Genomic DNA, 16,025 nt, shown 5'->3' with positions numbered 1-16,025 from the left:
AAAAATTTATTGTAGTGCAATGTGAACATCAGACACTTAATCATTTTTATCATACAATAATCAAGATATTTAGATAGAACATAATATATATTTTTTGGAATACAACTTTAGAACACAAAAAACTGTAATAAATTGTAAATATCTAATACACTATGTAATATCGATTACATATATAACACTGTGTAATAAACTATGTAAGTCGCAAAAAACAGTTTTCAACAAAAACATACTAAATAACATTTGTGCAGTCTATGAATTTGTCCTAAGAAATAGAATTGCCTCCATCAGATCCTCCTTCATAGATGACCTCAAATCTGACCTAATAATTTTAAGGCCAGAGAACAACCTCTCTACACTAACTTGGGTTGGAGGCAAAGCCGTAACCACATGGGCAGCATCTCTAACAATTTCCAGGTATAAGGCTATGTGCCCACGCTAGCGTTTTTAAACGCTCAGGAAACTGATCCCCTTCCCAGAAAACGCGCGTCTTTTCTCCGCGCGATTCTTGCTCAAAAAAGCTGCGCGTTTTTGCCACGTTTTTTGACGCGCGTTTTCTGGAAACATTGGGGAAGGCTAAAAACGCTCAGCAATGTGGAAATTAATGAGCATGCTGCGTTTTTAGCCACTGAGCGATTCCTGTGCGGTTAAAAACACATGCATTGGCACAAAAAGCCAAAAAAGCATGCAAATTAATTTGAAGCATCTTTTAAGCGTTTCTGCAGCGTCTGATCCGGCACAAACGCTGCGGAAACGCTTAAAAAACGCAGCGTTGGCACACAGCCTAAAGGAATTGCCTCATGCACAGTCAGCTTTGATGAACGTTTGAATTTTTCTATTTCTTTGAGAGCAAGTGAAACATTTTGCTGAAATATGGCCAATCTGCTTGCTATAGGAGACGGAGTGAAGTCTTTTTCTTTGCGGCAACGCTTTTCCTGCTCCATGTCATCCAAATACTTGTCAAAGTCAAACTCCTCATCTGATGAGGATGAAGATATGGCAGCAGTAGCACTGTCAGGACCCAAGTCCTCTTGCACCTGGCAGTCCTCCTGTAGGCCACTCTTCCTAACTGCTACCTCAGTCAGAGCTTCTTTTCCTTTAGTAAGCTGTTGATCATCAAGCAGTATACGATGACTTGGGTCCACATAAACACCTGCAAGAAAAATTTCATTTTGCAATAGCTGTGTCTCTCTCCGTTTCATTGAAGCAGAAATGCCATCTGTGATTAAACCACCTCTTTGGGACAAGCAAAATAGCAAGTTATTCCACTCCCTTATGAAAATGCCAGGAGTTAAATCCACAGCTTGCAATTTTTTAGTCACGGTAAATGGGTGGTTAAGCAATTCCTTCAATTCAGCCACCTGTGTCCATTGACCTTCATTTAGGGTTACCTGAAGGTTTGCCATATCTGTAAGAAACGGTTTTAGTTCAAGCAATCGCTCAATCATTAAATAAGTGCTGCCCACCGAGTGGCTTGATCGACAATTGCCCCTTTCCCAGCACGTCTCTTCAAGATGGAATCAATTTTAGGGGTCTGGCGGCAATAGCCAATTTCCTCACTTTTCCAATCAGATTTTCAGCATGTTCCTCTTGCAGACTATCTCTTATTACCAGCTGCAGCGTGTGCACAACACAACACATGTGATGAATAGGAAAGTGTTTTAAAGCAGCTTCAACAAGATCATCTATTTCTAAAGTATAATTTTGCTGTTCTTCTGTTGTAATATCTGTTTTTTCCTCAGTTACATGAACAGCATTGTGGCCTTCCATCTCAAACATACTGAATCCTAAATTTTCTTCTAGCTGTTGTTCATTACTCTCATTCATCAGTTTAATTGTACATATCATGTTTGAAGCATTGTCCGTTACAATAGCAAGAACCTGTTCTTTTTTGAGTTCGTACTCTTGCAGGACTTTTTCCACTAAGGCCTGGAGAAACTGGCTGCTGTGATGAGCTTTAGTATCTTTTACTGCCAGTGTCTTGGTAACAATTTCTTTGTTGTCACAAACATATCGAACATTGATGGCAAAATAGTTCACTCTGTGACGTGTGCAGGCATCCATTTTAAGAAACATGAAGCGTCTTTTGAGAGTCTTTTTAAGATCTTACCTTTGTTTAAGGGCTTCTTCAGTCACTAATTTTCTAATACTTTCTCTTTCCAGAGAAACACCAAGTTTGCAGGCCATTTCTCCATTAAGAGCTGTAAAAGCTGGTCGTGCAAATAGTGATAATGGTACACCATCCTTCACAACAAGCTGTATGCACTGTCTTTTAAACATATCTGCTGTCATTGTTAGAGTAACTTTGTCACTTACAAAATATCTTGTTAATGATGTTTGAGATGCTCTTTCCTCCTCATTTGCGTGGCAGGAAGTGCTGGGCGCGGGTTTCTTGGTGCTGCTGTTATCTTTGTCAGTAACAGCTTTGAAAACTTCTGGGTGGAAGCGTTGTAAATGTCTTTTTAGATTGGAAGCTCTTGTAGGAGCATTTTTATCACTGCCTGAGTATGCGCTGATTTTGGCATCACAGCATTTGTTTTCCTCTGGGTCACTTGTCATACATTGACACACAAAATATTTTTCATCTTGAGTCACTGTGAAATGCTCAAATACAGCTGACTTCATGGGGAGCTTCTTAGACATTTTGTAATCATATAAATTCACTCTCAAAATAATTTTGTCCTATAAAATAAAATAATGTATATTATAATTCCAGCAAGAACAGGGAACCATGTACAGTGGGGAAAATAAGAATTTGATACACTGATAATGTTGCATGTTTTCCCACCTACAAAGAATGGAGAGGTCAACAATTGTACACTTCGCCTGTGAGAGACAGACTAAAAAAATCCAGAAAATCGCATTGTATGATTTAAATAATATGCATTTTATTGAATGAAATACGTATTTGATACAATAGAAAAACAGAACTTAATATTTGGTACAGAAACCTTTGTTTGCAATTACAGAGGTCAGACATTTCCTGTAGATTCTGTTTCTCTCAGTTGAAGTGTACCTATGATTAAAAATTTCAGACCCCTCCATTCTTTGTAGGTGGGAATCGACAGTGTATCAAATACATACTTTCCCCACTGTATAATTTTAGATAGAAATAAAACAAACTTAGCATAAATCAATAGTGCAAATGACAAATATAAAGTTTGTAAAATATGTTATTAGATAGCTTTACTCTGAATTTCCAAGGCTTTTCTTATTAGGGTACAGCTCACTAAATGCTTCACAGTCTATGAAGAGGGGAGGAGGGAGGGAGCAAGTTTGTTGTGTATCATACTCCAGGAACAAAGAAACTGATAACAGAGCTAATAACTTGATGTTTTGGCTTCTATACCTATATAAGTCCTCAGCAATCCTGTTGCTGTATTTTCCCTGTTTATTGTATGTATATTGTATAAAAGCTAGCTTCCCAAAAGTATATGAGCTCAAAGAAAAAACAAACAAGCATCAAGCATACAGAGAGAACATACAGTATACTGGAATATCTATTTATGCACAGTTCATTGAAAGTTTAAGGCTGTGTGCCCATGTAGCGATTTTTAAGCCTTTTTGCCGCGATTTTCGGCGCAAAAACGTTTAAAAATCGTGCACAGAACGCCCCCCATGCATTCCTATGGCATTCCGCACATGCTGTGCTAATGCTGCCCTTTTTTCCGCGGCGGAATCGCATCGCGGAAAAAATCGCAGCATGCTCATTCTTTGTGCGGAATCGCAAAGAATTGCCGCAATTCCGCACCCATAGGAATGCATGAGAATCGCTTACTTCCCGCATGTGGCTATGCCCACCATGCGCGAAGTTAAGCGTCTTATGTGCGGTTGGTACCCACGGTGTGGAGGAGAGGAGACTGTACCAAGGCCCTGGGTACCATACCCCTGTAAAAAAAAGAATAAAAAATCGGGGTATATTTACCTTCCGGCGTCCCGCGTTGCATTCCCGGCCTAAGCGTTCCCAGTAATGCCTTGCGGCACGGTCCAGTGATGACGTAGTCTCGCGTGACTCTAGCGGTCTCGCGAGATCGCTATAGCAACGCGAGACTACGTCATCACAGGTCTCGCAAGGCATTACTGGGAACGCTGTGGCCCGGGAATGCATCGCGGTGACGTCGGAAGGTAAATATACCCCAATTTTTTTATTTTTTTTAGCATTTTAACATTCTATCTTTTACTATTGATGCCGCATAGGCGGCCTCAATAGTAAAAACCTGGTCACACTTGTCAAATACTATGTTTGACGAGTGTGACCAACCTGTCAATCACTTTCCAAGCGATGCTTCAAATCGCTTGGAAAGTGCTTGAATATCGCACACGAAAATCGCGGCAAAATCGCGATCATAATCGCGGTGAAATCGCGCGGAAAAAACGCGCGATTTCTGGGAAGGAGTCCGGTTTTTGGTGTGCGTTTTAACATGCACCGTGGGCACATAGCCTTAATATGCTTTAAGAAGTAATTACCTTCAGCTTGTTATCCTGTTCACTCTAGCAATTCTTCTGAGATAAGTGTCTTCCTTCTTTCTGAATGTTTACTTGTCTGTGTTGTACCCTTGTCTGTAGAGGAGGAGCTTCACTGGTGCTAGAGTTCACCACTGACACCTCAGCTGCTGCGAACCTCATACTGCACACCCCTACACTTGAAAATAAAGCCTGCACCTTAAGAAGATGTGGTGATGAATGCAGTCTATTTATTCCAACTATCATTTGATGTTGATGTTACTGAAGACGAGCAATGCCTGTCCTGGGCGTCCTTTTGGGCAGCTATGAGGTGTACCTGACTGGTGCTAAAAAAAAGGAGTGTTAGTCTGTGTACTACCCGGCTTTCATTCTTTTTGGTACAGATAAGATATGAATAGAAAGATATGGATATATGGATAGATAGAGCAGATTTCTAATCTGCTTTTGCTATTGAAAACATTATCTATGAGCTCAAAAACCTTTCAGGTGATGCGGTTTTTTAAAAAGCTGATCTGCTTTTGCAACTGAAAAACGTATCCTCAAAAAACGCAGGAAAAACGCTGTGTGTGAATGTAGCCTTAGATCAGGAATAGAACAGTCATTTATAGGACATTTCATAACTTTCCCAAATTCCTATGAAAAAATATTCAGCACATTCTGCATTGAATTACTGTACCCAATTTATTATATATTTTCGGAGTCGGTCCATTTTATACCGACTCCGACTCCACCAAAATGAGCTCCGACTCCACAGCCCTGGCAGCAGCTGATGGAAGAGAGAACATTTCTTCCCAGTTACGAAGAATGTTTACATTAAAAATGGCATTTAATTATATACAAGATAATATTCTAGTCTGCAGGAATCAGTCTGATTTTCATAGAGAGATCCATTTATATCTCCTATATGTTTATCTATGTAGACACAGACTCAACTATCACTGAGCCGAAGCCGCACAAATGGGTCACAAATCTATCTATCTACAGTTATTGCCAAAAGTATTGACACCCCTGCAATTCTGTCAGATAATACTCAGTTTCATCCTGAAAATTATTGCAGACACAAATTCTTTGTTATTATTATCTTCATTTAATTTGTCTTAAATGAAAAAACACAAAAAGAATTGTCCTAAAGCCAAATTGAATATAATTCCACACCAAACATAAAAAAGAGGGTGGACAAAAGTATTGGCACTATTCGAAAATTCATGTGATGCTTCTCTAATTTGTGTAATTAACAGCACCTGTAACTTACCTGTTGCACCTAACAGGTGTTGGCAATAACTAAATCACACTTGCAGCCAGTTGACATGGATTAAAGTTGACTCAATCTCTGTCCTGTGTCCTTGTGTGTACCACATTGAGCATCGAGAAAAGAAAGAAGACCAAAGAACTGTCTGAGGACTTGAGAAACCAAATTGTGAGGAAGCATGAGCAATCTCAAGGCTACAAGTCCATCTCCAAAGACCTGAATGTTCCTGTGTCTACCGTGTGCGCAGTGTCATCAAGAAGTTTAAAGCCCATGGCACTGTGGCTAACCTCCCTAGATGTGGACGGAAAAGAAATATTGACAAGAGATTTCAACGCAAGATTGTGCGGATGTTGGATAAAGAACCTCGACTAACATCCAAACAAGTTCAAGCTGCCCTGCAGTCCGAGGATACAACAGTGTCAACCCGTACTATCCATCGGCGTCTGAATGAAAAGGGACTGTATGGTAGGAGGCCCAGGAAAACCCCACTTCTTACCCCGAGACATGAAAAAGCCAGGCTGGAGTTTGCCAAAACTTACCTAAAAAGCCTAAAACATTTTGGAAGAATGTTCTCTGGTCAGATGAGACAAAAGTAGAGCTTTTTGGGCAAAGGCATCAACATAGAGTTTACAGGAGAAAAAAAGAGGCATTCAAAGAAAAAAACACGGCCCCTACAGTCAAACATGGCGGAGGTTCCCTGATCTTTTGGGGTTGCTTTGCTGTCTCTGGCACTGGACTGCTTGACCGTGTGCATGGCATTATGAAATCTGAAGACTACCAACAAATTTTGCAGCATAATGTAGGGCCCAGTGTGAGAAAGCTGGGTCTCCCTCAGAGGTCATGGGTCTTCCAGCAGGACAATGACCCAAAACACACTTCAAAAAGCACTAGAAAATGGTTTGAGAGAAAGCATTGGAGACTTCTAAGGTGGCCAGCAATGAGTCCAGACCTGAATCCCATAGAACACCTGTGGAGAGATCTAAAAATGGCAGGTTGGAGAAGGCACCCTTCAAATATCAGGGACCTGGAGCTGTTTGCCAAAGAAGAATGGTCTAAAATTCCAGCAGAGCATTGTAAGAAACTCATTGATGGTTACTGGAAGCGGTTTGTTGCAGTTATTTTGGCTAAAGGTTGTGCAACCAAGTATTAGGCTGAGGGTGCCAATACTTTTGTCTGGCCCATTTTTGGAGTTTTGTGTGAAATGATCAATATTTTGCTTTTTGCTTCATTCTCTTTTGTGTTTTTTCATTTAAGAAAAATTAAATGAAGATAATAATACCAAAGAATTTGTGTTTGCAATCATTTTCAGGAAGAAACTGAGTATTATCTGACAGAATTGCAGGGGTGTCGATACTTTTGGCCACAACTCTATCTATCTTTCTATCTATCTATCTATCTATCTATCTAGAAAATACAGACAGTAGCTCAAACTTGAGCAGATTTTGGGTGTAATACTTCCTGAGTAATGCGGTTGTCCAACGCAAAATATAAATGGAAAAAAAATCAGGCAGCACTCCAGTTCAAGGAAAAGTTGTGGACTTTAATCCAGCACCAAGTGGTGCAACGTTTCGACCTCACAGCACGGTATTTGTCAAGCACAGCACGGTGCTTGACAAAGAACGTGCTGTGAGGTCGAAACGTTGAACGGGAGTGCTGCCTGATTTTTTTCCATCTATCTATCTGTCTGTCTGTCTATATATCTACCTATCTGCCATCTATCTATCTTTTATCTGTCTATCTGTCATCTATCTATCTATCTATCTATCTATCTATTATCTAGAAAAATCAGAAAATTAAAAGCAGCATAAAAAATATAGCAAATAGCGTGCAAGGTCCCCCAGGCATGTACCAAACATTATGTAGAGATTCAAAAAAATGGAGGCAGCACACCATTCAAGGTGAAAAAATAGAGGTGCTTCTGTTTAATAGCCCATCACAGCGACGTTTTGGCTCACACTTGCTTGAGAGAGGCTCAGTGTGATTTTTATGTATCTATCTCATATCTATCTATCTGTCTATTATCTATCTATCTATCTGTGTGTCTGTCTATCTATCGCAAAAAAGGAAGATGTAGTTCAACAGTTTTGCTCAATATAGATATCTCTGTCTGTCTTTGTTTCTCATCACTGTCTCTCTCTGAGTCGCTTTCTAGTTGTGTATGTCTCGCTCTCCCTCTCCGTGTCTGTGTATGTCTCTCTCTCCTGCTTCGTGTCTGTCTGTGTCTCTCTCTCTCTCTGTGTCTGTGTCTGACTCTCTCCCTCTCTGTGTCTCTCTCTCTCCCTCTCCGTGTCTTTGTCTCTCTCCCTCTCCGTGTCTGTCTCTCTCTCTCCCTCTCCGTGTCTCTCTTTCCCTCTCCGTGTCTCTCTTTCCCTCTCCGTGTCTCTCTCTCCCTCTCCGTGTCTGTGTCTCTTTCTCCGTCTGTGTCTCTCTCTCTCCCTCTCCCTGTCTCTCTCTCCCTTTCTATGTTTCTCTCTCCCTCTCCCTGTCTCTCTCCCTCTCCGTTTCTGTGTCTCTCCCTCCCTCTCCGTGTCTGTGTCCCTCTTTCCCTCTCCGTGTCTCTCTCTCTCCCTTTCCGTGTCTGTGTCTCTTTCCCTCTCCGTGTCTCTCCCTCCCTCTCTGTGTCTCTCCCTCTGTCTCTCTCTCCCTCTGTGTCTCTCTCCCTCTCCGTGTCTATATCTCTCTCTCCCTCTCCGTGTCTATATCTCTCTTTCCCTCTCTGTGTCTGTCTCTCTTTCCTTCTTCGTGTCTGTCTCTCTCCCTCTCCGTGTCTGTCTCTCTCCCTCTCCGTGTCTGCGTCTCTTGCTCCCTCTCCGTGTCTCTCTCTCCCTCTCCATGTTTGTGTCTCTCACTCCCTCTCCATGTCTGTGTCTCTCACTCCCTCTCTGTGTCTGTCTATCTTTCTTTCCCACTCCATGTCTGTGTCTCTCTTTTCCTCAAATTTTCTTTATCGCTCTCTCCCTCTCCGTGTCTCTCGCCTTCTCCGTGTCTCTCTCTCCCTCTCGTGTGTCTCTCTCTCTCTGTCTGTCTCTCTCTCTCTCTGTCTGTGCCTGTCTGTCTCTCTCCCTCTCCTTATCTCTCTCCCTCTCCGTGTCTCTCTCTGTCTCCCTTCTCCATGTCTGTGTCTCTCTCCCTGTCCTTGTCTGTGTCTCTCTTTCTCCCTCGTCTTATCTGTGTCTCTCACTCCCTCTCTGTGTCTTTCTCTTTCTCTCCCACTCCATGTCTGTTTCTCTCTCTTCTTCTCCTTGCTTTATCTCTCTCCCTCTCAGTATCTGTGTCTCTCTATTCCTCTCCATATCTGTATCGCGCTCTCCCTCTCTCCATCTCTTTCTCTCTCTCTCCCTTTCCATTTCTGTCTCTCTCTCCCTTTTCGTTTCTCTCTTTTTTTCGTGTCTGTGTCTCTCTTTCTCTCTCTCTCCTTTTGCGTTTCTGTCTCTCTCGCTCCCTTTCCGTGTCTCTCTCCCTTTTCATATCTATCTCTCTGTTTCTGTGTCTCCCTGTCTGTCTCTTTCTCTCTCTCCGTGCCTCTCTTTATGCCTCTCTCCTGTTTCTCTTTTTCTATGTGTCTGTGTGTCTCTACTTCCACTTAGGTTATTCTCTCTCTCCTCATCGGTCTCTTTCTCTGTCTCTGTGTTCCTGCCTCTATATTTACCATCAGTGATTTACCTAATGATTAAATTATTTGAACTTGTGGGATCAACCAAGGATCTAATGTGTGTGGCTTACTGGCCAACTCCCCATGTAAAGAGGAGACCTCCCAAAAGAGTAGATAAGTCTTCAAGGTGCCCAGTACCCTCCGGGAAAGCATCTCCTTATGTGTTTTCTCTTTATGGTGCAAGTCTTGTGCTGTAACAGACTCCACCCCAATGCCCAGACATGTTCACAGGCGTGACCTGCAAAACCTATTCGGGGGTGGGAGTGGGAAAAAGGTGTGACTTGCAAAAGTGGCTAGTGGCTTTATTTTGTCTTTTTGATTAACCTCCTCAAACCTTGCACCCGAGAGCATGTGGTCGCCTTTCCTATGAATCTCTCAGGAACTTTTTTATTTGGAGAACCCCAAACCTAGACCCAGTGGTTCAACTTGTCTACCCCCAACACAACAGATCACAGTTGTCCCATATACATGGCCAACATTACTGAATTAGTGTGTGAAGTCTATTTGGTGTGAACCTGAAGGCCATCTCTTGTTCTCTGTTATCAGCCATTTCCATGTGGTGATAGGTTGACTGTAACGTTCTTCTATGGTACGGCAGAAAAAAAATCCTTGGCCACCTAGTCTTTACTTTATATCGTATACCTTTACTCCTGAGGAGCTCCGAAGACACGGCATGAGTATTAGTATTCCCCTTTTACGACTCCTCCAAATTTCAGATTTGGGGTTTACTGCTCCTTTCAATGCTTTGGACAGATCCTTTGCACCCAAATAAATTTGTTGTGGGTGATTTATCGTTAGAATTACTTTCCAGATTGACGATGCCCTTGTCTTAGATTTTTATAAGGTGTTGAAAGGTAGACTTTAAAATCTCCTGTGGACTGATACGTTTCTGTCTCCCGGAGCTTCCATTATGTTGTCCACCCTGCCCATAAAAACAAGCATGCCTACATAATTGTCAGGTATGTTAGCGGAGTGGTTTACACCCTTATTTGAGAAGTTGAGTGTGTGTTCCTAGCAGAACACAAGAGATTATATAAGAAGCCCTTATATTGAGATTCTTCTCCTCGGTTGACTTGTTTGGGGCATATTTGCCCTTGAGGCTTTCGTTGAAAAGCTGAAGATGAGCTGATACATTTTTTTTAATGTTTTGTCTGAAGAGCCTGATCCCAGGACGATTTATCAGGAATGCCAAATAGCTGCAACACCTTTCCATGCTTGTCTTAAAACATCTTCTTGTCGTTCTGCGGAAGCCAGAAGAGGGAGCCTGCTCTAGATACCTAATGATCAGACAGATCAGACAGAGCACATTTAGCATGAAGAAGTTGCCAATCACTGAATCCAGCGAACAAAAGTTACCACTCATCAATAGGGGGTGTAAGGGGTAAAGTTTCTCCTTTAAGTCAGTGTAAGGAGACTTATAGGCCATGTAATGGTCATATGGGAACTTAAATATGCAAGCAGCCACTTCAAAAAGGAACTCTAGTGCCACCTATTGGCTCGATATTAACTTTTAGGATTGCTGTCCTCAATCGGGAACCACAGAGTTCCCGTCATCTTCATCTCTTAAGGGACTATTTGTATATTTTAATTCACAGAGGAGCATTACAAGATCCTATAAGTTTCTATATGCTGAATTGACACTGCACTAGGAGAAATGTTCCCCCTAGTCCCCTGTCAGAGGCATCTCATCCAGTCAAATCAGTTTTCATGCTTTGCACTGATGAGGGGCAAACAGCCTGAAACATGTGTCTGCAAATGGATTTTCTGGTCTGTCTTCTTATCCTAAGGCCCTTTTAAAGGGTAGAAATTCACTTTTAGGCCGGGGTCACACTGGCGAGGAATACGGGAGAGTGAGAGGCGCAAAAAGCACGCATTAGTCACGGACAAATGATTCTCTATGGGGTCCCTCGCACCAGCCGTATATTTCTCCTCAGTATCCTACGCTCCGTGCCACTCGCAGCATGCTGCGATTGTCAGCGTACTACGCCCGTAATACGCCAATGCAAGTCTATGGGTGCGCAAAAAATACAGATTACACACGGACCACACATGTGACTTGCGAGAAATACGCACCAGGTGTCTTTTAGCAAAGCCGGCAATTCAGTGCGCTATACAATAAACTCACACTGACAGTTTTAATAAAGAAATGAAAGAATAGATATACACACATAGAATACATATATATGCATTCTATGTGTGTATATCTATTCTTTCTTTTCTTTATTAAAACTGTCATAGGGCTCCATTATATGTCCATTTTGCAAGCCTGCGAGAAAATCTCTCCATACGGATGCCATACGGATTACATACGGATGCTGACATGCGCAAAATACGTGACCACACCTTCATTACGGATGACATACGGAGCACTGTTTAGGGGTCTGTCATCCGTATTACGCATGTAAAATACTGACCGCATTTTGCGCAGGTTAGTGTGACTCCAGCCTTAGAGTTACTATTTCCAAAAGGTAGTGCTATAGTTTCAGTCCTCTTCTCTCTGAAGAAGGTATTTGCACCTAGCCATAGGATATGTGATAACTTTAAGGTCAGTGGGGACATGCACCGATCAAAGAAATTAGCGCGGGTGTCCCTATTGGAATGGAGTAGCAGGTAGGATGCCTGAGTGTAGCTCTTTGGGGCTATGGGAAAAAGCTGAGTGCAGTGCTTGGCAGCCCTATAGGAAATGAATGTAGTAGTGGTCGAACATGGTAGTGGGGATAGTTTCCCAGTTCTGTCAGTTGGTGTGGGTCCCTGTGATTTTCATTGGAAAAGCCCTTTAAGTTGCCCATACAGTTTAGATAGTAGATGACTAAACTGTCCCTTTACTTACACATGCACATTCAGTTTGGCCGAGCGTGCGTGTACAAGAGTGAGTCAAAATTAATCTGCATTTATATAAGCTTGATGTGGCTCCGACACTGATCAGCTGTTTTTAGCTACGGCACCAAGTGTGAACAGCGTCATTGCCGTTGTCTAAAACTGCCGCTCGGCTCCTATTGAATTGAGTTGGTGATCCTCAGGCTGACCAAACTTAAGGCCATCATTATCGTAAGGGCAGGCAACCCCTTCAAGTTTCTGTTCTTTGGGAGTATTTTTAAGACTACACTCGTGGTCAAAATTGTTGGTACCCCTCGTTTACTGACAGAAAACCCCACAATGGTCACAGAAATAACTTGAGCCTGACAAAAGTAATAATAAATCAAAAATCTATGAAAATGAATAAATGAAAGTCAGACATTGCTTTTCAATCATGCTTCCACAGAATTTTTTAAAATTAAAACTCATGAAATAGGCCTGGACAGAAATGATGGTACTCCTGAAAATAATGTGACAAAAGGGACATGTTAAATTAAGGTTTGTCCACTAATTAGCATCACAGGTGTCTACAATCTTGGAATCAGTGAGTGGGCCTGTATAGAGGGCTACAGATACTCACTGTGCTGTTTGGTGACATAGTGTGTATCACACTCAACATGGACCAGAGGAAGAGAAGGAAAGAGTTGTCTCAGGATATTAGAGAGAAAATTATAGACAAACATGTTAAAGGTAAAAGTTATAAGACCATCTCCAAGCAGCTTGATGTTCCTGTGACTACAGTTGCACATATTATTATTCAGTAATATAAGCTCCATGGGACTGTAGCCAACCTCCCTGGACGTGGCCGCATGAGGAAAATTGATGACAAATCAAAGAGGCAGATAATACGAATGGTAACAAAATAGCCCAGAAAAACTTCTAAACAGATTAAAGGTGAACTTCAAGCTCAAGGAACATCAGTGTCAGATCGTACTATCCATCATTGTATGAGCCAAAGTAGACTTCATGGGAGACGACCAAAGAGGACACCAGATCATAAAAAAGCCAAACTGGAATTTGCCAAACCACATGTTGACAAGCCACAAAGCTTCTGGGAAAATGTCCTATAGACAGATGAGACAAGAATGGGACTTTTTGGAAAGGCACATCAGCTCTATGTTCACAGACAGAAAAATGAAGCATATCAAGAAAAGAACACTGTCCCTACTGTGAAAAAATGGAGGAGTCTCTGTTACCTTCTGGGGCTGCTTTGCTGCATCTGGCACAGGGTGTCTAGAATCTGTGCAAGGCACAATGAAATCTCAAGACTATCAAGGGATTCTAGAGAGAAATGTGCTTCCCAGTATCAGAAAGCTTGGTCTCAGTCGCAGGTCATGGGTCTTGCAACACGATAATGGCCCAAAACACACAGCTAAAAACACCCAGCAATGGCTAAGAGGAAAACATTGGACTATTCTGAAGTGGCCTTCTATGAGCCCTGACCTAAATCCTATTGAGCATCTTTGGAAAGAGCTGAAACATGCCGTCTGGAAAAGGCAACCTTCAAACACGAGACAATTGGAGCAGTTTGCTCCTGGAGGAGTGGGCCAAAATTCCATATTTTTTGGACTATAAGACGCACAAAAATTTGGTGGAAAAACAGGGGTGCATCTTATAGTCAGAATGTACTGTACTTACACTTAGCGTGATGACAGCAGGAGTCGGGCGATTCTTCTAATTGTCCAGGTCAGACGCTGCAGGGTAATGATGGTGCGGTGGCACTCGGTGGTGCCGGTACTCAGTGGTGCCGGGGGCTCCAGCGACAATTTTTGAAAGCTCATTGCCGATATCTCAATCTGCACATGCGCCACCTCCAGCGGCCATTTTCCCGGCGGAACCCGCCCAGTAAGCTGAATTCAAGACAGCAAGATGGACCCCCTTTTGATGCATTAATTTTTTTCCCCCATTTTCCTTCTGAAAATTTGGGGTGCGTCTTATGGTCTGGTGTGTCTTATAGTCCGAAAAATACGGTGCATGTTGAGAGATACAGAAGTCACATTGATAGTTACAGAAATTGTTTGATTGCAGTGATTGCCTCAAAAGGCTGTGCAGCAAAATATTAAGTTAAGGGTACCATTATTTCTGTCCAGGACTATTTCATGAGTTTTTTTTTTTTTTAATTCTGTGGAAGCATGGTTGAAAAGCAATGTCTGACTTTCATTTGTTCATTTTCACAGATTTTTTATTTATTATTACTTTTGTCAGATTCAAGTTATTTCTGTGATCATTGTGGGTTTTTCTGTCATTAAACGAGGGGTACCAACAATTTTGACCACGTGTGTATATCACTGACGTATATTATATTTCTACCGTTACAATTTAATTAAGAAAAGCTTATTATGTAAAAGATGCCGAACATACTACCGCAACGAAGGTCAAAACGCAACACTTTTGACCTTCATCTGGTGAATTGGGGACTGTCTACATTTGACGTATGTGCCAACATGTTCACATAGCATGTAATGGACACAGCCCTAAACCAGTGTTCCTTTTGCTGTAGCACTAAATTTAAAGGTGTAGTGTCTCCCCATGCCCCCCTTGTTTTAAACTGCTCTATGCTAGATATTAATTTAATAAATCAATAAGTTACAAAAAATATTTTTTTTTTCTCTATAGTATCTTGGTCTTCTCAAAAGGGGCAGAAATGCTTGTGGCACCTCCAGTACTTATACAATGTAATGAGTGACCACACCGGTCTCCATTGGAGTAAGGAGATGTGGCGCTGTCACCAGATTCTTGTTTTGCCTGTTGCTATGTGATAGAACATAGTTAAAGCACTTAAAGGAGTTGTCCAGTGCTAGGACAACACCTTCTTGATCAAAATGTTTTGCGCCGATAAAATAATGAAGCCTATACTCCCCTCCCGTGCTGGTGCTGTTCCCGAGGTGTTGGCAGTCATGGTCTCAGGGCTTGTGAGCTGTTTTTATGACACGTGACGCTGGCTCTCAGTCAGCGCTGGCGTCACTGTCTCCGTCTTTGGACAAAGCAACATGAAGAGGAAGTCTGGGCTGCAGCTCATCCTGGACTTTCTCTTCCTGTTAAATTCGACAGGATGACAGGAGGCGGAGACAGTGATGCCAGCGCTGATTGGGTGCTGGTTTCATGTGTCACAACAACAGCATGGGAGCCCCGGGAGACGGAGTGATGACACCGCGGGAATGTTGCCGGCACAGGAGGAAGTATAGACTTTATATTTTCTGTGGGTCCAGCAAGGGGTATAAAAAGAAGTTGTCCAAGTAGTGGACAACTTCTTTAAAGCTCCACCTTAAGTGCCACCCAGGTCCCTTGCAGTTCTCAAAAGCCTCCTCTTATTTTCCGGCAACATGTCTGAGCTCCAGGAGCAGGATGTACAGAGCCGGTTTCCGTACCTCCTGTTCTGCCCTGAATCCGGCAGGGGAACCTGGAGGAGCAATAGGTGCCAAAGGAACAGGAAAAAATAATATAAATTCTTTATTTTATAAATTGTCATGGTGGACTAGTTTTCATTTTCTTTTTTAAAGAAGCCCTCCTCCTACCATCCAAATTGTTATCCTCTTAATATATTGCAGTCATCATATTATGCAGCATTGTGTACTTACAATTGCTCATTTTGCCTTTCTACCCAGTTAATTCTTCTATTTTCCATTAGGTCTATGGCATCACGTGATTAATACCGTAATTGAAGCCTTCTAAGCTCTATGTAGAAACAGGAGGTCAATTTTCCCTGTATAAGTTAAGAGTCACTGCAAAAGTCCCTTGCAGATGGGAGAAGCAGCTGGGTCAGGAGGTGGTGAAGAGGGAATTTATAAATGCAGGGACAAAAGACTT

At 42.2% G+C, this 16,025-nt stretch overlaps 1 protein-coding gene across 7 annotated transcripts in view; it reads left to right on the top strand.

Annotated features, from left to right (window-relative positions):
- Positions 1-16,025, top strand: part of PPFIA3 (PTPRF interacting protein alpha 3) — a 136,385-nt gene that overhangs the window by 46,610 nt on the left and 73,750 nt on the right. The window lies entirely within an intron of this gene.

The sequence above is a fragment of the Dendrobates tinctorius genome, unplaced genomic scaffold (assembly GCF_039654945.1).
Source record: "Dendrobates tinctorius isolate UK_male_01 unplaced genomic scaffold, ASM3965494v1 ptg000028l, whole genome shotgun sequence".
NCBI lineage: Eukaryota > Metazoa > Chordata > Amphibia > Anura > Dendrobatidae > Dendrobates > Dendrobates tinctorius.
This window is presented reverse-complemented; position numbering and strand designations above follow the sequence as displayed.